This window comes from Megalobrama amblycephala, linkage group LG4 (assembly GCF_018812025.1).
Source record: "Megalobrama amblycephala isolate DHTTF-2021 linkage group LG4, ASM1881202v1, whole genome shotgun sequence".
NCBI lineage: Eukaryota > Metazoa > Chordata > Actinopteri > Cypriniformes > Xenocyprididae > Megalobrama > Megalobrama amblycephala.
In genome coordinates, this window is record NC_063047.1 from 22,431,536 (window position 1) to 22,454,366 (window position 22,831).

The following is a 22,831-nucleotide window of genomic DNA, read 5'->3' on the forward strand; positions in this document are numbered from 1 at the left end:
AGTCGGGATCATTAATATGTATGACCCCAATATTTGCATATATGCCAGCCCATGTTCAAGGCATTAGACAAGGAAAGGCAGTATTAACGTCTGGATCTGTGCACAGACAAGGTAAGCCAGCAAGAACAACAGCGAAAAATGGCAGATGGAGCAATAATAACTGACATGATCCATGATATCATGATATTTTTAGTGATATTTGTAAATTGTCTTTCTAAATGTTTCATTAGCATGTTGCTAATGTACTGTTAAATGTGGTTAAAGTTACCATAGTTTCTTACTGTATTCACGGAGACAAGAGCCGTCGCTATTTTCATTTTTAAACACTTGCAGTCTGTATAATTCATAAACACAACTTCATTCTTTATAAATCTCTCCAACAGTGCATTAGCCGTTAGCCACGGAGCACAGCAGCCTCAAACTCATACAGAATCAAACGTAAACATCAAAATAAACACTTTACTCACATAATTCGAAGCATGCATACAGCATGCATGACAAACATCTTGTAAAGATCCATTTGAGGGTTATATTAGCTGTGTGAACTTTGTAAATGCACTGTAATATAGTCGAGAGCTCGTGTGGCAGGGAGCACGCGAATTAAAGGGGCGGCGCGCTGCCAAAATCAGTGTATAGTTAATGATGCCCCAAAATAGGCAGTTAAAAAATTAATTTAAAAAAATCTATGGGGTATTTTGAGCTGAACCTTCACAGACACATTCAGGAGACACCTTAGACTTATATTACATCTTGTGGAAAAGCATTCTTGGGCACCTTTAAATGTCATACCTTGATCTTCTGTGATGTATGCAGGACTTGTCCAATCATTTAGTCCTCTTAAACCCCATCCTTTCCCACAACAGATGGCATTCAGATCTGCCTCTATCCAATCATCAACCAATGGATGGAACCAATTCCTTACTTATTATTTTTTTTTTTCTTTTTCTTTAATCCGTTTCACTTGGCTGTGCCTCACAATAAAGAAGAAAAGATCTGTTGCTACTTCATCTTGACTTAAAATGTGTTTTATATTTTCTAAAATCCCACAGGGTCAGAAGTGCCCATTAGTTGAAGAAACACTCATAATAAATGAGGGACTATCATACTCATTTTTACTTGACAGCTACACAAGGACACATCGTTTTATCTTTAATTAGCCTTTGGGATTTAAATAAACACGCATTAGTTGTTTGCTGGCTTCCGTACTTTGTATTAGCCAATAGAGACCATAAGAGGCTCATTAGTCTGACTTGAATATGTTTTAATACAAGATGTTACATGTTTATTCATGTAAATGAGATGGAGAGAGGGTTTCGAGGACGGTACAGACGCAAGTGACCACAATCAATACTCCGCAGATGCACGTCTTTTTATTCATGAAGAAGAGAATGAACTGGCTCTCAATTGTGGAGAATAATCTGTCCATATAAAACATGACAGTTTATTCACTTTCTGTCCTGCCTGTTTGTCATATTTTTAGCAGTAGCTGAACCAAGTGACCCGGCTTTGATGTTCAGCAAACAAAAGCCACTGGACGCATCCCATTAACGTGAATGATTCATTTTGAGACATCTAGATGGAGCACGCAGCACTCGCTCTCCCCTTCAAAACTTCCAAAATCTACCGGCCTTAGCATTGAGCCTGCTGGGAAAGCTTTGCCACACAGGGATTGACAAAGTAATTCCTCACCAGTCTGGAGCTGAGGAAAAAACAGACGCAAGGAGGAAATTAGGGAAAAGTGTCTCCTGAAATTAGTTCATATAAATAGACTGGAATCAGCAGGAGGGGGAAGGGGGATCAGACACACAGACAAATACTGGATGAGAGAGATTGGCCGGAGACAGGGAGGGATAGAAAGTGCTGTGAGAAAGAGGTTGACACCATGCTGATGATTCATCTGGTCATCTGGAGAGTGAGACGTGTGCACACTCCACCCGCTCCAACAGCTGCTCCTGGCTCCTCTGCCGGGTGCTTTGTGTAAGAAAAGGAAACAGAGAGAGTGAGCTGTTTTAAAGATATGTCCTACCTTCTGTCTGCACCCAAAAACAAAAAACAAAACATCTTAGTCATACAGTTTCATGGTCACACCTCGAGTCAGACTTCATCACGTAGCCTATTTCATTATGAATCAGACAGTAGCTACCGAAACAGTCAGCTCTTAAAACTTGTGCTTGAAATAAAACAATCAAATCAACGAAATAGGACTAGAAAATATTATGTTTATTTCCTTTATATTTTTCTCAGCATTTTATTCTAATGTTGTTACAGATATCATACAAGACATAATTGATGATCAGAAACAATACTAATGTAGTCACATGAACTCTGAAGTTTCATTATAATCTCCTCATGAATTTGTGATTAACTATGTGGCAGCTTGTTGCTCTGCATCTCAGCTCTGTTGCTGTTGCTCTCTAGATGATGACCGGATGTAATCTCAGGAAATTCAAAACAACTTCTTGTTCCAAAATGAGCCGTCCGATGATGCACAGTGACCAGTGTTGGGGAAGGTTTCTTTTAAAAGTGATGCATCACAATATTGCATTACTCCCTGAAAAAGTAACTAATTGACCCTTCGCCAGGAGTTTGATTGACAGGCGATCTAACCAATCATAATGCCGAATCATTGTCTGGCTATCACCAGACCAAGCTCAATTTAAAATTGAACATAGGTCTGGGGAGTTTGCTATGTATTTCCTACTGCAAAAGAGGTGTGATCAACGAGCATTATTCACGCAATTGGATAGTCCTTCAACCAATCAGATCAACGATCTGGGTGACGTAACTTTGCAGAGCAACGCGAAAACTCCAGACAGATTTATAGTTTGTATTGGTTTGTAGCATTAATCAGCGGTTTGCAGAAGCAGCAATGGCATCGAGCGATTTTTGCAGGTTGTGCAAAAAAAAACATGAAAGTGAGTGGTATTTACACCCAGTCGAGCGATTTGTTTGCTAAACTAAAGAAGTCATTTAGCATCGTTGAGAGGGTTAAGGGAATTGGATTGACTGTCGTGCGAGAGACATCATCGTGTTATACCCGCCCAGAGCCAAAAGTGTAACAGATGCAGCAGAAATGAATGTACGGGTTTCCAGACTGAGTTGCCGGGCGAAATCAAATTGCCGGCAGATCAGGCTGGGTTTACCCAGTCTAGCTGAATCCACTATTTTGTCCGACAAAGCAGTCAGGGACATGTACTTAAAAAATATGTATTGATGGTTTTCCGCGATTGAAACAACATTCCTTATGATGTTCATTCATGTTTATTTGATGCTATAAATGAACTAGTAGGAAGAGATGATCGGTTCATGAGCCGCTTGAACTGAGACACTACAGCGATCTGGCATGACACATTAAAGAGCCACAAAACTGTATTTATTGTTTACATTTCTTTAAAAAGTAACCTGCTCTGTCTTGTCTGTCGACGCGTTGTCAGTGTCCTCTTTGCTCCGTGATGTATTTTTCGCTGTGTGAGAACATGATGTGTGGCGAGAGACGGCTTGTCGGACATAGCAAAAGTAACTAAAGTGGGCGGGTCTTTGCGAACGGTGATTTGTGTTACTTAGTTACTTTTATGTAAAGTAATGCGTTACATTACTTTTGAGTTACTTTTTCTCATCTGGGCTGGACTGTTTGTTTGTTTGTTTTTATAACAACAAAAAAGTTATATTTTTGTTAAATGTAAAGGCCCATTCACACCAAAAGTTAAATGAATAAGCTTCAGACTGAAAGAAATGCAAATTCACGCCTGTACAGTAGAGGGCGCAGTTCAAACAAACAAGCCTTTCAGCTGTGCTGCATTTCTGGAATACAGAAGAATAGGACGCAGGAGAAGTTGTAAATGAGTAAATGTATACTCACATTTAGTCTAGAACTATGTTTATGCAGCGCACCCAACGCCTCTGCACTTACTCCCGATTTCTCTCAACATGGGGACAGGAGAGGTGTCAGTCAAAAAATGGGAAAACAAAGTATCTTGTGTTACTTATTTGAAAAAGTAACTCAGATATTTTGTTGTAAATTTAAAAGTAATGCGTTACTTTACTAGTTACTTGAAAAAAGTAATCTGATTACATAACTCGCTGACAGTGACCCCAAAAAGAATTTCAAAACTTTTAGTAATTTTCTTATGAATTTCTTCTTGTGATTTCTACACAGGTAACCATAGGTGTAAACCACTTGTCAGTGAGAAATCAAGGCAGACAGTGAATATTCCACATTTATTAACCTCACCAGTCCCTCTTTCCCATAGCTAATATTAATTGTCTGCCTCAAGAAACATCCTGGAAGCGTTGCCAGGCATCGTGAGGCCATTTGAGTTGCCCTCCTGTGATGGTCAGTTTTAACAGACTTCAAAATTTCTGTTACATAGTATTTAAATTTTAGATATTCAAATGTCTATGTTTCATCTGGTCATCCTTAAGCTCAGCTAGAGACAAGCATGGAGCAATGCCCGCTGGTTTATCTCAAAGCTTCATTAAAGTGGTAATTGCGTATAAAGATCAAATGTGTTTATTGTCATCAGGCTGAATTTGCACCTCAATTATCAGAAACGGACATCCTGAGCCAGGTGTAATCAAATGGCACAGCAGGATAGGGCACAAGGGCGTGAGTTTGGCACAGAGAAGTGAACAGACAGCCTGAAGGCTTGGCACTAGCAGGCAGGCATCAGAGATCAACACGTTAGCAGTGGCAGAGCACTTGACGATGGAGTGCTGTGTGTTTGATTGCTGGGGGTGTGTAGGGGGACTCGACCATGACCTCACACATTGACCCTGAAAAGTGAGATAACACTTAAGTTGCATGTGTAAGCGTGTTTGTGTGTGTGAGAGAGAGTTTCAAAATATGCTGGCTAGAAACAGTTCAAAAAGTTTCACAATAACGTTTGGAAACGGGTTCTAAAAAAAATACTGGTATGGTGAATAATCAGGTCCCATGCTCAGTCAGTTGTTCAGCTGATGAAATATCTTTCCAAAAGACATACATTTCTATAAAACACTTTTGTAAGTTGAGTAGTGAAAATTGCATGTGATCTAGGATCTGCTTCAGAAGGCTGTGACCAGTGTTGGGTAAGTTACTCTAAAAACTCTACTCTCTCCATGTTGCTTACTAATTACTTTCTATATCCTATATCAACCTCAACGAGTTAATAAATGATACAAGGGGAGACATGAAATGGCTCTTTTAATTCTTTCAAATAAATTAAATAAAACTCTCTCCCAATTCTCACTATTAACTATGATTTTTGCCTCAATAAACTCCAAATTACTGCTTATTAATACTTAGTAAAGTAGTGGTTAAGTTTAAGTATTGGGTAGGATTAAGGGCCCTAGAACTTTTTGAACTTTTTTAAAAAAAGTTATAAGTCTAAGGTGTCCCCTGAATGTGTCTGTGAAGTTTCAGCTCAAAATACCCCATAGATTTTTTTTAATTTATTTTTTTAACTGCCTATTTTGGGGCATAATTAGAAATGAGCCAATTCAGGGTGTGTGGCCCTTTAAGTCTCGTGCTCCACGCCCCAAGAGCTCGCGCTTGCCTTAAACAACATAAAAAAAAGTTCAAACAGCTAATATAACCCTCAAAATGGATCTTTACAAAGTGTTCGTCATACAGCATGTCTAATCGTGTAAGTACAGTGTTTATTTTGATGTTTACATTGATTGTGAATGAGTTTGAGGCTATGCTCCGTGGCTAACGGCTAATGCTACACTGTTGGAGAGATTTATAAAGAATGAAGTTGTGTTTATGAATTATACAGACTGCAAGTGTTTAAAAATGAAAATAACGACGGCTCTTGTCACCGTGAATACAGTAAGAAACGATGGTAACTTTAACCACATTAACAGTACATTAGCAACATGCTAACGAAACATTTAGAAAGAAAATTTACAAATATCACTAAAAATATCATGATATCATGGATCATGTCAGTTATTATTGCTCCATCTGCCATTTTTTGCTATTGTCCTTGCTTGCTTACCTAGTCTGTTCCTTCAGCTGTGCACATCCAAACGTTCTGCCCTTGTCTAATGCCTTTCATAATGTTGGGAACATGGGCTGGCATATGCAAATATTGGGGGCGTACACCCCGACTGTTACGTAACAGTCGGTGTTATGTTGAGATTCGCCTGTTCTTTGGAGGTCTTTTAAACAAATGAGATTTATATAAGAAGGAGGAAACAATGGAGTTTGAGACTCACTGTATGTCATTTCCATGTACTGAACTATTGTTATTTAACTATGCCGAGGTAAATTCAATTTTTGAATCTAGGGCACCTTTAAGGATGTTGAGTAAGGTCTTGCAGAATAAGGCATTAATGTGCTTTTTAAGTACTAATAAACAGCCAATATCCCATTAATATTCATGCTAATAACTAATTAACACTAAATTTGACACTGAAGTGTTACCATTATTCTTAACACATTAAGTATTTAAAGTGAGAAGGATACATAAAAACAAGCATTTTAACATTAGACTTTAAATTTTGTTGTTAAATCCACTATTGTATAATATATATTGTTCTACAGTCTATATACACAGTATTTAGTTCAATTACTTTAGAAGTAACTGTAATTAAATTACAGAAAAAATAAGAGTGTAACACTGTGTCACCACAGGCAGAAGAAAGCAGGAGAGCAGGTTTCCAAATAACACAAACGGTTTAATAATAACTCGAAATGAAGGTAAGGCACATCCAAAACATACCAGTGACAGGACAAAGTGTGAACAAACCAAGGAGTACTTATACAGGAACTAATGAGATAGTAAACAAGACACACCTGAAACGAGGACACTAATCAAATGAGTAACCAAGGCAACTAACTAAAGGTGGGAAACTGAACAAAGGGAGACATGTGACAAAAGAAAATAGTGAAAATCAGACAGAAAAGTATTTAAATTACTGTAACTAATTACTAGTTACACCCAACACTGGCTGTGACCTAGTAAGGCTGCATATCTCGGATGCCACATCATCAAGCTCTGTCGAAGGATGTCTCAGTTTGAAGGATCCTTTGATGAAGCCTTTTTCATGTCCTTCATTCGGCTGAATTTGAAGGATGCAGCAAGTCCTTCACAACCTCCAATCATCCACAATCCTTTGCACACATTCTAATTACTAAAATAGAATTAGCAGTAAATGAATTGCCACTGCGCTCGTCCAGTTTCACTACTTAATGGAATACAAGAAATTATTTTAGAGATGAAGGAATTTTTTTGGTTATAAAATAATCACATAATGCTAAACTGTGCATGATGTAAACCACTGGGAGGCCACAGACAGTTGTAATACCTGTACTGTATTAATAGAAAGTCAGGTAATATAAAGATTCATGTATTTTCAAATTATAATTTTAATAGTATGTTCACACCATGACATTTATGACGTAGCCATGCACACTTACTAGACTCATTCTAGTGTTTAATGCTGAGGAGGACTCTAGCCTATAAAGCCTGTGAAGGACTGGACAGGATGCAGCCTCACTAGCCTTCCGTTTGAGAAGAACTTTCTTTTGTCGATCGTGCGGCGCAAGCAATGTAATCCGATTACTAAACTAATGAGATGATTCTTTTTAGTGAGCCAGAAATGTACAACAGGATTTATTGTAGTAGCCCGAGTCCTGAACGAATTACTCTTTTGTCAATCAAAAACATACAGGCCAAATCTTTAGTGAATCAAACTGTTGACAACTGATAGGTAGGCTACTGACTGGTTGTTCATATGACATCTAAAGATACACAGCATTTTTTCAGAAGTATTTTATAAACATTAGTGAATGAAATATGTTACCACATTGTTTAATATTTTAATAGTTAAGGCCAATTATTGGATTGCATTTGACACCTCTATAAATACTGTAAAAAGTCATTAAATGTCTCTGTAAACACAAAAATTGTTTTAAATATATTTGTTATTGAAATTACCTCATCATTTGGCATTGGAATTGCATTTCACTTCCAAATATTACTTAAAAAGTACAAAAAGAATCATTCATGGAACTGTTAAGGAAATGGAATCGTTGAGAGGAATTTGGAATCAATAAATTCTTTATTATTAACATACCTATTCACATTTTCAGTTCAAACAACACATACAAAGTATGTTCTCAGGCTTGAATGCAGCACTCCACCCTTTTGAACTTAATGTTTTAGTTAGATATTTAGTTAGATAGTCACTTCACGATTATGTCAACGAAATCATGTTTGCAGAGCAGCAAGGTCTTTCCAGGGAGTTCCTGGTATGTTTTTCACAGAGTGTTAAGACCTGGTTTCATATGTCAAGTTTTAAAGTCAATATATTTTGATCTGTATCACATGGGAAACCGGTGACTTCATGGCACACTCAAACATACACTTAAGATTTAGATCTAGAGCAGTTACATGTAATCAACCATAACAGACTTCAATTACAGACATTAGTTTTTGCTGAAATTTCTAAATTTGTCCAAAAAGCAGCGCTAGTATTTGTTGAATCAGGAACAGGACTTTGATATAGCAGCGTAAGCAATATTTTCTTGTCTCAGTAGTGTGTGCAATGATGTTTGTTATTTTTTCTTATCAGTGTGTTTGTGCAAACATTCACTCACTGGCTAAAAATAACAGAACATTGTACAGATATTGCCTCAAATAATGTAGATTTGGCAAATGTTTTAGCATGCATATTAAAAAATTAAAAAACAATGACAGCCCCAGTGAACTGGCTGCAAGCCACAATAGACATATCAATTACATAATATATAATTACCATGAGCAAACATGGGAGTACCGTGGGTTATTTTCTTCTGTGTGTGTGTGTGTGTGTGTGTGTGTGTGTGTGTGTGTGTGTGTGTGTGAGAGTGTTTTTATGCTCCAGCTGTGCTGTCACTCAAGGAAACCCACTACACTCGTAACACACACTGTGGCCTTTGCACTCTGAGAAGATCTAAATTTGCTGTGCTAAGCAGAAATTTAATCTAGTCATAATTACACGCACACTAAAACACAAACCTGACCCCAATCCTCTCAGCCCCCCTAAAGACTCTAGGCTTGAACTCAGATCTTTAGTCTGTTTTTCCATCCAATATACAACACAAAACACTGCAAATACAAATTATGTCAGCATTGATACACATGAAGTCAGATTTCAACTTGAGCACATTACCAGTCAGTGTTCACTATTCCAGACATCACAGTCACAAGATCCTAGAGGCCGTGACATCGGCATGTCCTGCAAATAGAACACCTATACAGGGGATTCTCCTCTTGACTGGGTTTAGGAGACTGGGTTGATGGACCGTGTGGCCTCCAGATGGGCACTCAGGCCTGGACAGCGTGATCAGAGGTGAACAAATGCAGAAATCTAAATGGAGCAGAAAGACAAACATGGCAGTCTGTTCATTTAGTGTTTCCAGACAGTTAATGAGGATGGACACTAAATGAAAGTGGTCAAATGACGTGCACAATTTAAGATCACAATTTAGCCTTAAAAAGTATAGGAGGTGGGCTTTTATGGTAAACTTTTGTCTTATATCATATATTCTCTGGGATATGCTGCTGGCAGAAAGAAAATACTAAAAGAAACAGGCAATATTGTCTAAACTGTAAGTACTGGTTTACTAAACTGTTGTAGCCTATAAAAGCAATACAACATTATAATTACTAGAAATCATGCTGTTGGTCTGAATCGACCCTTTTCATAAACTATGCTTCCATGATGATTAATGTCATATACTGTATCTAGTTTTTATATTTCCATTTAAAAAAATAATGTGCATTTATAACACTTTTTGTTATATTACCCTGCCATTTTTAATTTAGCTGCTTACAGAGTGACTGTAGCCTACATTTGACTTCTTGGATGTTGGATTGTTTCTTTTATTGATGGAGCAAATAGAGTGGTGCAGGGATGATGTATTTTTGTAGGCCAAAACCCGGAAACGAGTTAGCATTTTTGCACCATCGTCCTGAAGTCAATGGCTGTGTCTGAAATCATCCCCTATACCTTAAACAGAGCACTACTTGAGGGGACTTCATTTGTAGTGGTGTCTGAAACCATAGTGGACCTATGATGGTGATATTGGAATCATGCAACCTGGGTGTTTGTTTATAGCCTAGGTTAAGCTTTTGAGTTCCGCTGATTGTATTTATACTTCAAAATTTCATAAATGTTATGTTCATTTATGAAGATTATCATGATGAACAAAAGTAGTAAGAAGAATCATAAACTTTTTTAGTCGCAGACCTAATTTTTTGCAATAATCCAAAAGAAAAATCCTATTGGGTTTTGTCAAGGGAACCAGGCTGATGCTAACTTCTGGGTTGGCCTACTAAAAGTAGGTAAACTCCTTTGACTCCCAAATTTCAGAGGAAGACACTAACTTGTAAGAGAGGTTAGGAAATAAACGCATAAAATGCATTGTTAATAATCTTAAATGGGCATGATATGAAGATGTCAGGGCAGCGTTAGCTCTACTTGTCCCTGTTTCCATGACAACCCCAAAGTGCCGCTCGGAGGTGTGACGCTGCTCGAAGTGTGGCATGTGCCAAAGCCTACTGCTTATCTCTCGTTCGCTAAGTTTCTATTCATAGTGCTCGATGGTGAGCCACGCTGAGGATGGGCATGTGGCGGGTACAGTTGGGCTATGCAGACCAGCCCAGATCAGACCGTATCATGCTGATTTTAGAGAAACGCAGGGTAGAACGCGAGGGGGGTTGGAAGAGCGCAGGTGTGTCGATGGGCTGCCTGCAAAACCTCAATTCTCAGAAGCTCAGTTCAAGTCTAAGTATCACCTGCTATCTAACAGTGATGGGCTTTAGTGACAGTTTTCACTAGGATATTTTTATTGGAATATTCATTTTAGTCATGAACAAATAGATCTATTTTAATTTGCTTTGCAATGAAAATTGTTTTAATATAATTTTTTTTGTGTTATTTTGTTTTATTATGATTATTATTAATATTTGTATTATTTGTAATAAATCATAAAATAAATATTAAATATTTGTATTATTATATTTGTATTTTATAACCCGAATTTCAATTTTTATAACCTTTCAAATCACATGAGCCAATATTTTATTCACAATAGAACATAGATAACATAACAAATGTTTAAACAGAGAAATTTTACAATTTTATGCACAAAATTAGCTCATTTCAAATTTGATGCCTGCTACAGGTCTCAAAATAGTTGGGACGGAGGCATGTTTACCATGGTGTAGCATCTCCTCTTTTCAAAACAGTTTGAAGATGTCTGGGCATCGAGGTTATGGGTTTCTAGAGTTTTGGTGTTGAAATTTGGTCCCTGATATAGGTTTCTACTTGCTGAACAGTTCGTGGTCATCTTTGATGTATTTTTCACAATAGGTGAAAGATCTGGACTGCAGGCAGTCCAATTCAGCACCCGGACTCTTCTGCGACAAAGCCATGCTGTTGAAATAGCTGCAGTATGTGGTTTTGCATTGTCCTGCTGAAATACACAAGACCTTCCCTGAAATAGACATCGTCTGCTCTATGTTGCTCTAAAACCTTTATATACCTTTCACAATTCATACTGCCAAAACATTCAACTGCCCATACTGCCCGTATGCACTTATGCACCCCCATACCATCAGAGATGCTGGCTTTTGAACTGAACGCTGATAAAACGCTGGAAGGTCTCCCTTCTCTTTAGCCCAGAGGACACTGCATCCGTGATTTCAAACAAGAATGTGGACAAAGAACAAATTTGGATTTGTCTGACCATATAACACTTTTCCACTTTGAAACAGTCCATTTTAAATGAGCCTTGGCCCACAGGATATGACGGCGCTTCTGGACCGTGTTCACATATGGCTTCCTTTTTGCATGATAGAGCTTTAGTTGGCATCTGCAGATGGCACGGCGGATTGTGTTTACCGACAGTAGTTTCTGGAAGTATTCCTGGGCCCATTTAGTAATGTCATTGACACAGTCATGCCGATGAGTGATGCAGTGTCGTCTGAGGGCCCGAAGACCACGGGAATCCAATAAAGGTCTTCAGCCTTGTCCCTTACGCACAGAGATTTCTCCAGTTTCTCTGAATCTTTTGATGATGTTATGCACTGTAGATGATTCGATTTGCAAAGCCTTTGCAATTTGACGTTGAGGAACATTGTTTTTAAAGTATTCCACAATCTTTTCACGCACTCTTTCACAGCTCTGCTCATCTTTATTTCTGAGAGACTCTGCCTCTCTAAGACATCCCTTTTATAGCTAATCATGTTACAGATCTGATATCAATTAACTTAATTAGTTGCTAGATGTTCTCCCAGTTGAATCTTTTCAAAATTTCTTGCTTTTTCAGCCATTTGTTGCCCCCGTGGCAACTTTTTTGAGACCTGTAGCAGGCATCAAATTTGAAATGAGCTCATTTAGTGGATAAAAGTGTAATATTTCTCACTTTAAACATTTGTTATGTTATCTATCTTCTATTGTGAATAAAATATTGAGTCATGTTATTTGAAAGTCTTTTAGTTTTCATTTTATTCAAATTTAAAAAAACGTCCCAACATTTCCAGAATTCGGGTTGTATTAATATTAGTAGTATTCTTTTAATATTTGTACTTTTTTTTATTATGTATAGCTATCTTGAAATGCATTTATGGCTCAGTGATCTTGACTCTGTCTGTGACTGGACCCAAAAGTCCAGTCTCACACAGTGAGGAGAGCTCAACTAGAACCGTCACTGGACAGTTTTTTTTTTTTTTTTTTTTTAGCAGAGTGGTTGGGCCTGGGGACAGAATCTATGTAAATAACAGCTTTTGTGGGTGATTGTTCAAGCTCAATTGGCACCTCTGTAATGGGCTTTTGTAAAGTGGATCAGTGAGGAGAATGGCACGGCTCTATGCCACAGAAAACAAGCCATTGTGGGCTCTGCCTGTTCAGTGCCAGGGACACAGAGAGTTGCTGAGAGAAATTGATCTGGCCGGACTTAACCCCTAGTCTTTCATGTGTCTATGGCTTTGGCCAGAATTGGCTTTGTTAGATTCAGCCTACGCAAGGTCTTTCCGACCCAATGATCAGCACTTTACCCCCCTGGGAGAAGGGAGAGAGGCAGTGGACTGCACTGAAGCCACCTTTATTCCCCATTGTGCCCATGCATGGGTACATCAATAGTGTTGGGTAGAAGCCTGAGCAAAAAAAAAAAAAAAAAAACTGCTGGGAAAGACACTTTAGAATAAAAACCCAGGGGAATCAGCAACAGCTTGTTGTTGTATAGGCTGCCTATACACAGACAATACCCTAAGCAAACAATTTTACCAGTTAATGCAAAAAAAAAAAAGTGTTTGGATTAATGAGTGCTTCCATTGCTATTTATGATATACTGTATGGATTTAGAAAAAGTGTGATTTGATTATTTGATTTTGTTGAACCTATGAGTCAGTACTATACTTAATCATTTCAAGATAATAAGATGAAGACAGATTTTTCAAATGCTCCAGGGACACTTCATATCTTAACTGAGAGGGACGAGTCTGGACACATCCTACTGGCCTACTTCAGACAGCACTTTGTGGAACAGAGTAGCAAGCATGAGGGAGCTTTTTTCTTGGAACAGATCCCAGGATGTCTGAAAACCCTGGTGAAATCGCCAATTGCCACAAGGTTAAATAAACTGGGTCATTTAGTTTGGACAGCGACTGGTATTTTAAATAACCCTACCTGAAAATACCTCCTGGTCTATATACGTTTGTCCTAACTCCATTCATACCGAGCTCAAACTACACTCTTAAAAACAATGGCTCCAAAAGGGGTTTTTACAGCGATGCCAAAGAAGAACCGTTTTTGGTTCCCTAAAGAAACTTTTAACAGTTCTTAAAATAACCATTTTTTAAAAATCTAAAGAATCTTTTTGCACTATAAAGAACATTTTGTGGAATGGAAAGGTTACATGGATGTCAAAGTTTCTTCAAGCATCAATGCCAATAAAGAACCTTTATTTTTAAGTGTGTAGTGGGTGAAAATATCCTGAACTCAAAATATGGACACTGACTACCAAACTTTATAGAACTTATTCATAGCAGCGCCATTGTTGATTTTTAACGGGAATGAAAGCGAGGCTGTGAGTGATAGACACAGATATCTTCAGTGGGTTGTACTATTATTTAATGTGTTTCTGGATTGTTCTGTTGATGAAACACCACAGAGTTATCTTTCCAAGAACTTTCAGTAGACAAAAAAAATTTAGACAACATGACCTGTGGAAAATTAATAGTAATCTATGAGCTTTATACAGCTTTTTACAGTGGATGCCACTGAAAACACAGTAAGTCTATCCCTCACAGCCTTGCTTTCAAACCTGTCACGGTGCTGCTCTAATAATGTCTATTACACAAATACAAACCCGATTCCAAAAAAGTTGGGACACTGTACAAATTGTGAATAAAAAAGGAATGCAATAATTTACAAATCTCATAAACTTATATTTTATTCACAATAGAATATAGATAACATATCAAATATTGAAAGTGAGACATTTTGAAATGTCATGCCAAATATTGGCTCATTTTGGATTTCATGAGAGCTACACATTCCAAAAAAGTTGGGACAGGTAGCAATAAGAGGTTGGAAAAGTTAAATGTACATATAAGGAACAGCTGGATGACCAATTTGCAACTTATTAGGCCAATTGGCAACATGATTGGGTATAAAAAGTCTCAGAGTGTCGGTGTCTCTCAGAAGTCAAGATGGGCAGAGGATCACCAATTCCCCCAATGCTGCGGCGAAAAATAGTGGAGCAATATCAGAAAGGAGTTTCTCAGAGAAAAATTGCAAAGACTTTGAAGTTATCATCATCTACAGTGCATAATATCATCCAAAGATTCAGAGAATATGCAACAATCTCTGTGCGTAAGGGTCAAGGCCGGAAAACCATACTGGATGCCTGTGATCTTCGGGCCACATCTGGAAAGGCACCATCAATGCTGAAAGGTATATCCAAGTTCTAGAACAACATATGCTCCAATCCAGACGTCGTCTCTTTCAGGGAAGACCTTGCATTTTCCAACATGACAATGCCAGACCACATACTGCATCAATTACAACATCATGGCTGCGTAGAAGAAGGATCCGGGTACTGAAATGGCCAGCCTGCAGCCCAGATCTTTCACCCATAGAAAACATTTGGCGCATCATATAGAGGAAGATGCGACAAAGAAGACCTAAGACAGTTGAGCAACTAGAAGCCTGTATTAGACAAGAATGGGACAACATTCCTATTCATAAACTTGAGCAACTTGTCTCCTCAGTCCCTAGACGTTTGGAGACTGTTATAAAAAGAAGAGGGGATGCCACACAGTGGTAAACATGGCCTTTTTCCCAACTTTTTTGAGATGTGTTGATGCCATGAAATTTAAAATCAACTTATTTTTCCTTAAAAATGATACATTTTCTCAGTTTAAACATTTGATATGTCATCTATGTTGTATTCTGAATAAAATATTGAAATTTGAAACTTCCACATCATTGCATTCTGTTTTTATTCACAATTTGTACAGTGTCCCAACTTTTTTGGAATCGGGTTTGTATATTGTTGGTGTCATCAAAAATATATGTATCATTCCAAACAGAAATGAATTAAACAGTTTTTTTATTTTTTATTTAGAGCTACTGTTTTTAAAGAATTAAATTAAAACCAATATACAGCCCTATATGATATCATAACAAATTGAGACCATACATTAAAAATGCATTATGAAAAATATTTGGTACAAAATTTTTCTGATACAAAAAAGCTTTAACAAAGATCTGTTTTAGGGTTAAAAACATTAAAGGGATAATTTACCCCCCAAAAATGAAAACTCTGTCATCATTTACTCACTCTCATGTTGTTCCTATATGACTTTCTATCTTCGGTGGAACATCAATTTTTTTTGACCATACAATAGAATTTATTACTATCATAGTAGGAATGAATACTATGGTAGTCAATGGGGGGCGAGATCTGTTTGTTTACTGACATTCTTCCAAATAGTTTCCTTTGTGTTCAGCAGAACAAGGAAATTCATACAGGTTTGGAACTACTTGAGGGTGAGTAAATGATGTCAGAATTTTCATTTTTGGGTGAACTGTCCCTTTAAGGGAAGTTCGACTAGAATCCAATACAACAGTTTGCAAGTGGCAAATTACTGTCCTAACTAATAATACATGGATTTTACTGTTGAATAGCCTGCTATGTTTCTGCCACACTGTTCATCTGTCATTCGGGCTCAGCAAAACCAGTTTGTGACATAATTATTCAGAAAAACTCAACGGATGTTACTTAAGAAGAAGAAGGAATATCAGGTCACTTCTCAGAAAGTTCTAAGATCAATGAACAGTAAACAGCATCACCTAATTATGCTCATTCATAATGGAACAGTGTACTGTTTTGCAAACAGAAGGGAAAATCTTGCTTTGTCAGTGCTATGACATACAATCCTTTATTTATTTATTTTTAAATTTTTTGAGACTTAGTAATTAGCATGATTTTTTTTCTTAACATCTTTAAAGCATCTTTTACATTAAGGAATTCTGGCTTTATTTTTTTTTTTAGTTTTTTTATTTATTTATTTTTTATCTTTTTTATGATTATTATTATTTATTTTTTGTATGGGGTTTTCCCAATTTTAATTTTTGTTTCACCTTTTCATTATTCATATATGCCACAGTTTTACATTTTGTATTGATGAGCAAATATTTTTCCAAGAGTGTTTATTCAAGTTTAAGTTTTGCTTAAGAATGGATCAGTCTCTGTCTCACGTGGGAGTGAAATTTCATGTGTTCGCTGAAATTTGCTGAAATGTTCTAGAACTGTGGTTCTCAAACCTGTCCTGGAGTACCACCAGCCCTGCACATTTTGTATGTCTCACTCATCTATCACACATGATTCAACTCATGAGCTCATTAGTAGAGACTGCAATACCTGAAATGGGTGAATCAGATATAGGGAGACATACAAAATGTGCAGGGCTGGTGGTACTCCAGGACAGGTTTGAGAACCACTGTTCTAGAATAACAAACCCTGCTGAATGTGCCCCAGGTGTGTTTGTAATGAGATGGAGCTGCATGTGTGTCACCGATGTAGGCCATATGTGAAGCTTCCTGACAGGTCCAGCAGAGCCATCCACACAGAGGTGAACCTACTGCACAGTTTAACATGCTTTATTCTCACTGGTGAGTGTGTCTCCTGTGGGTCTGTACTATGTCAGTACTGTTTTGTAAAATGCAATTCTTTTTGTGAAAGATAAAGATACAAAAGGTATTACTCATGAATATCCCTGTCAGTTTTCACAAAAGCAGGTAATGTAGTTTCTATTTTCTGTAAAAAAAAAAATAAAAATAAAAAAAACCCATCTGATTTGTTGCACAATGATTGCCTTATAATAGAACACTGCTTCTCCTTTGCTGAAGGATAGGAGACATTGTGACTAGTCAGCAGACTAAATTGGGAAGTGTGGCAAGCCATTCTAATACTTTCTGTGTATGACATTAAGTTAAACCATCAATATTCAAGAAGAAAACCACCACTAAAATTAAATAAATTTATAGTTAGAGTGAAATAAAATCCTTCGCAATGTTTTGTTTATCCTCATTTTCATATTTTTATAATAACAATTATATTTATATTTTAAATATTTACATTCCTTTTATTTATTTTGTTTTTGTACTGAAAATATTTACCTTCATGCATTCTTTGAGAGGAAGTCACTGATTATATAGAAATAAATTCATTGACAGTAATATTTACCTTGTTATTAATAGCATTTACTTAATCACATTACCGTGAACACATTAGCTTTTAGCTAAATATAACAGTTCACATCTATGTTTAGAACACATCGAAACCCACGTCCCATTCCACCACTTGCACAACTTCAGCCTTTGAGTGGCATGCGCCGTGGACTGTCCACGCGCTCTAGCGCGCGCAGTAGGCAGAAGCGCTCGCGCTCCACTTTATGAATGGATGGGAGTGGCGCTGTAGTGTCAGTGTCAGTGTCGTCACGCTGTTAATAGGAGCTGGCGTTCGTCAGTGGACTTCACAGGACAGCAAGTGGACAGCATATGACAGCAGCCAGAGCGAGACAGAATCGGGCATTAGGGGCAAAAGGCGACTGGAGGCGAAACGGTGAGCACGCGACTGTGACAGACAGGGGCAGTTCACATGTTACAGGGTGGGAGGATGGGATAGGGGAGACAAAGGAATAGCAGGCATGTAGTTTTTTGGCCGCTCATAGACTACTTGGACGCGTTTACGGACTGAATAATAAGAAAAGTTACATTCCTTGTTATCACGCAGATGGTCTCGCACGATTCACAGCGACTTTTTGATTCGCGGGATTCATTTTTATCCCAAAACCAACTGAGAGAGCTGCTTCTGTATTTGGTCATTTTTTGTGTGTTTGGTGTACGTTGCTATGACTGGATATCCCGAAGTGCATTCCTACAGAGTTGTGGCAAAGTAGAGAGACAATTGTGCGAATCTCTTTTCAAAGGCGTGACAGAATCAAAAGGGCGAGACAGAAAAAACTCGCATCAGCACCACGCGAGCACACTTCGTCTGGTCTGTCTGGGAGAGGCTCCGAACCAAAACCCTTCGTTAAAGGATCTCGAAACTGTTTGTCTGCATCTGCTGTCCCTCCCAAGAGTTTTGGGCTGTCCCAGCTCAATGACTAACTCCCTTTTCTTTTATCTTTATGGAAGGACACAGAACTGTAGGCTACGGTTTAGTAAGTAGAAGGCAGTGAGCGCTTGACTGAAGCGCGTGCGGCGTAACCCGAAAGATTCACGAGGCGAAATCACATTAAAGGTAAGAAAGGTTTTTATTTTTGGTACAAACACAAAACTTTTTTTTTTTTTTAATAAGATGTAATGTTTTGTCGCCTGTACAATTTAGTGTGATTCACTGTTTTTAGCTAATTTGTACATTAGTTTGCAGAACAGAGTTTTTCTCAGTTTTTAAAATGTCATTTCTTGTCATGACTGCATGATGTCAATATGACGACAAGACTCGCATTAGTTCGCTTTAAAACACTGCAATCTATTACAATTGTTCTAAAATTCATTGTTAATTATCATTTCATGACAATTTCAATTTGTTAATTTCATGACAATTAATTGTTGCCTTAAATTTTCAAAGGAAAAATCAAAAGTGGTGCCAAGTGACAACCTGCAGTTGTGTTCTTAGCACTTTTTTTTCAACCACATGAAATTAATCAACGATAAAGAAAAATGGAGCTGAATTCCGAAAACACAGAAAAACTGAATAGAAATTAAGTGAAGTTATGACAATTAATGATTGGAAGCAAAGATGCTGTGAACAAAACGATGAAAACATCAATTTACAGTGTAAAAAAGGACGACCAAAAGTGTACATTTGTGAAACTTTTACATTTTAGTAATTTCTTTGTGAGTTTACTGTCAGCTATGGGGACTGTCATTATTGTCATACTAGGGCTGTGTCTTAAAGCTGCTAAGATGCCTATCTAGACCACATTTCCTAGAAAAATATTTCTGGCGCGAATGATGCCCATTAATTCTGTTTAAAGCAGCTCAATAAGTTTTGAGATACAGCCAGTGTTTTGTAAACAGACAAGAAGTCACCCCTGTAATCTATATGGGGGTTCAGGATTTCACTCAGGGTGTTCAAGTAGGGGTCCCTAAAGGGGGTCAGTGGGTCATGGCAGCCCAACTATATCTAATTTAAATTTTCTAACAGTCTGTTAAACATTATAATGTAGTCCATGGGTTAGATAAGAGTCCGTCTAGAAGTCATTGGTGCTGTAAAGATTAAAAACTCCTCCTCAGTTAGAGAAACACGTAATGCACGTTTACAATTACAGTCCTTCCCTTCCGAATGAATGTACATGGCACTTTGTAATGAATTTATATTGCTTCCACATTTCTCCACATAAATTTAAAAGATTTCACACAGCTGAGTAAACACTGACTGTCCGGTCATAATCCACACCGCACCCTCACCGCTGTAATAATAATGAACGCATGATAATAACTAATGATACTTGTTGTGGGAAACACCCAATAAGTATATTTACATTTGAAAAGATACAAGACCAGTTAGAGAAGGAAACTCTATGTCATTTCACTTTGATTTGTGAATTAATAACTTTTTATGCTATGATGCATATCTAAGACTGAGTTAATGGAACTTGCCATGATAAATGTTTAAACTCAGATTCATATCTAGGTTTGAGGCTGATCGTGTTGTTTGGAAAATGCAAACTTGACACACAATGAGAACGGTAACTGAATGATTAATGGGAGTTGAACACAGTTAAGGGCACAATTGCATATTTTTCCACCCATTTGTTATCTGTCATGGAATTAAAACAACTGTTTTTTGGGTGCGGCAGATTGGGGAACGTGTCTTTCTTTCTTTCTTTCTTTCTTTCTTTCTTTCTTTCTTTCTTTCTTTCTTTCTTCCTTTCCTTCTTTCTTCCTTTCTTTTTTCTTTTTTCTTTCTTTCTTTCTTTCTTTCTTTCTTTCTTTCTCGCTCTCTCATTCTTTCTCTCTCTACTCCATCTCCAAGAGATTGTTGTTGGTGACTTGAGCTTTCCAGCATGCTTGCACTCCAAACATTCCAGGGCTCTCGAGCACCAAGGATCTGGCCAGCTCCACACAGCTGGGAGCTATATAAGACCTGGGGCCAGTGTATTGAGCAACATCTTTAACTTGGTCTTGCAGTCCCTATGGCCTGATACAAGAAGGGGGAGGTGGGGGCGTTCCGCATTCCACTTTCTCTACAAAGCGCCATCCAGATCCCAGTAGGAATACATAGAGAGGAAGAAATTCCAGTGTGCAGATAGATGGACATGTCACAACACATGACAGGATGAGTGAAGCATGCACACAGCACATATGGAATTCTGTACACTGAATGCACACAAGACATTACACAGACAAGTGCTGTTCATTCTTGGCGACTGTCAGCAACTGACCTCTGCACACATGCATATACAAACATGGGGGAAAACAAACATGCATCTTTTTCCCAAAGCACATGATGTCCGTCTGTGCTGGAGCAATGCAGTTTAGAGAGACGGTCATTGTACAGTGTTCTGTCTCCCTCTGCGTTTTTGGCTGCTCTCACAGTTGTTTTTGAAAGGGGAGAGTCCGTGTGCAAAGAAAGTTGAGGCCAGGACAGCGGGCCGATAGCGAGAGAAAAGAGTGGGAGAGGGAACGGGAGGAGGAAGAAGAGAGTAGGTCCTTGGGATAACTCGCAAGGGGTTGCAGGGAAAAGGATCGTGGCTGAATAAGGCACAGCTGCATATAAAAAGACAAAAAGAGGATTTGAAAAGCAGAGCGAGAATGAATTACAGCAAAACAGCTCACTTTATATCTTATAACAGCAATTATGAGACAGTATAGGGGGTAGGAAAAAGGGGGCATATTAGAAAAACAAACTGTAAGCTTTAGTAATGCAGTGAGAATGAGTAGAGAGTAAGTGGACTTTTTGAATAGTTTCGCATAGCTAAACTTTTGACTTGCAGTATAAGTCTGGTCCTTATTGTAGCTAAAGGTGCGTTCACATGGCCTCGTAATTCCTGTAGATACGAGATTCTAGCTTGTAAAAAGCGTTCACGTCCTCGTAGAGCTCATAATTACAGCTTGTAAGCTGGGAGTTTTCTGAAAGCGCCCAGATGTACCACGTGGCCGCTGTACCACCTGACCACTGTAGATTCATTAGGCGTTGATAGTGGTGCCATGGAAACGCATAATTCCCAGTCCAAGGACGTGAACAGCTCCGAATATAACATCACGTGTTGTCATCTCAAGATTTCTGTAAATACGAGGTGGCGTGAACACAGCATTATTGTAGCTCAAGAACCATCCACTTAGACAGGAAGAGACCATCTGACCAACATGTACAGTGACAGCACAGTTTGTTTTGTTATGTCCAGGGTTATCTATATTTATGCATTTGGAGACACTTTTATTCAAAGCAACTTACATTGCATTCAAGGTATACAGTTTTTTTTAGTTCATCCATTTCCTGGAAATCAAACCCATGACCCTGGCATTGCTAGCACCGTGCTTTACCATTTGAGACACAGATACGATGAAATATATTATGCCAAAATAATTTAATGTAAATAGTGCTGCAGCAGGTTACACCAAAAATGCTTTAAAAATAGCAGAAAATGAGTATAGACACTGTCATCAAAATTGTTCTATCAAAGTTTTTTACTGATTATGTCCCAGACAAATATCAGATTTGCTCATTTATCAAGTTTACTTGTTACTAAGTGTTTCAAACATGCCCCCACCACTTTTTTGCCAGCGTCAATATTGTCCCCACCCCTTTTTGAAACATCTCGTGGTACAGATGTATCTAATACAAATTAAACATCTTGACTAGCAGAGTATTCATTTCATTTGTTTGTGTTAAGTAATAGGTGATCTGGCACTGGAAAGTGTTGAAATCATGCTGAGTATTTGTTGCCGCTGTTATCAGTGGCGGTGACATGTGCACAGATGAGCCCTATCGCTAACCGTTTCAGAAACTCTCTATTCGTTCCATTGAAATCACAAAACAAAATGCACACAAACATGTCCCTGCTCTTGATATACAATCACTGATGAACATCTTTGATTTTAATGAGAAAAAAATATATATATATAATATATTGTGTATATATACAGCTATGGAAAAAAATTAAGAGACCACTCCAAGTTCAGAAATCAATGTTAAGTGGTCTCTTAATTTTTTCCATAGCTGTATATACAAAGGTAGATTAGAATCCAGAACCTCAGGGACACTTGACAAACATTCTACCACCAGACCATTAAAACACATGATCAATAATACTGGATCTATATATATGCTAACTACATA

General features: G+C 37.9%; 1 long non-coding RNA gene across 1 annotated transcript; it reads right to left on the reverse strand.

The window, feature by feature from the left end:
- Positions 1 to 1,423: 1,423 nt before the first annotated feature.
- On the reverse strand, positions 1,424 to 6,023 carry LOC125266098. The gene is made up of 3 exons (XR_007184433.1): positions 5,979 to 6,023; positions 1,882 to 1,971; positions 1,424 to 1,699 (listed from the first exon to the last, which is right to left on the reverse strand). It is a non-coding gene; the product is annotated as an uncharacterized LOC125266098 (long non-coding RNA).
- Positions 6,024 to 22,831: the final 16,808 nt, after the last annotated feature.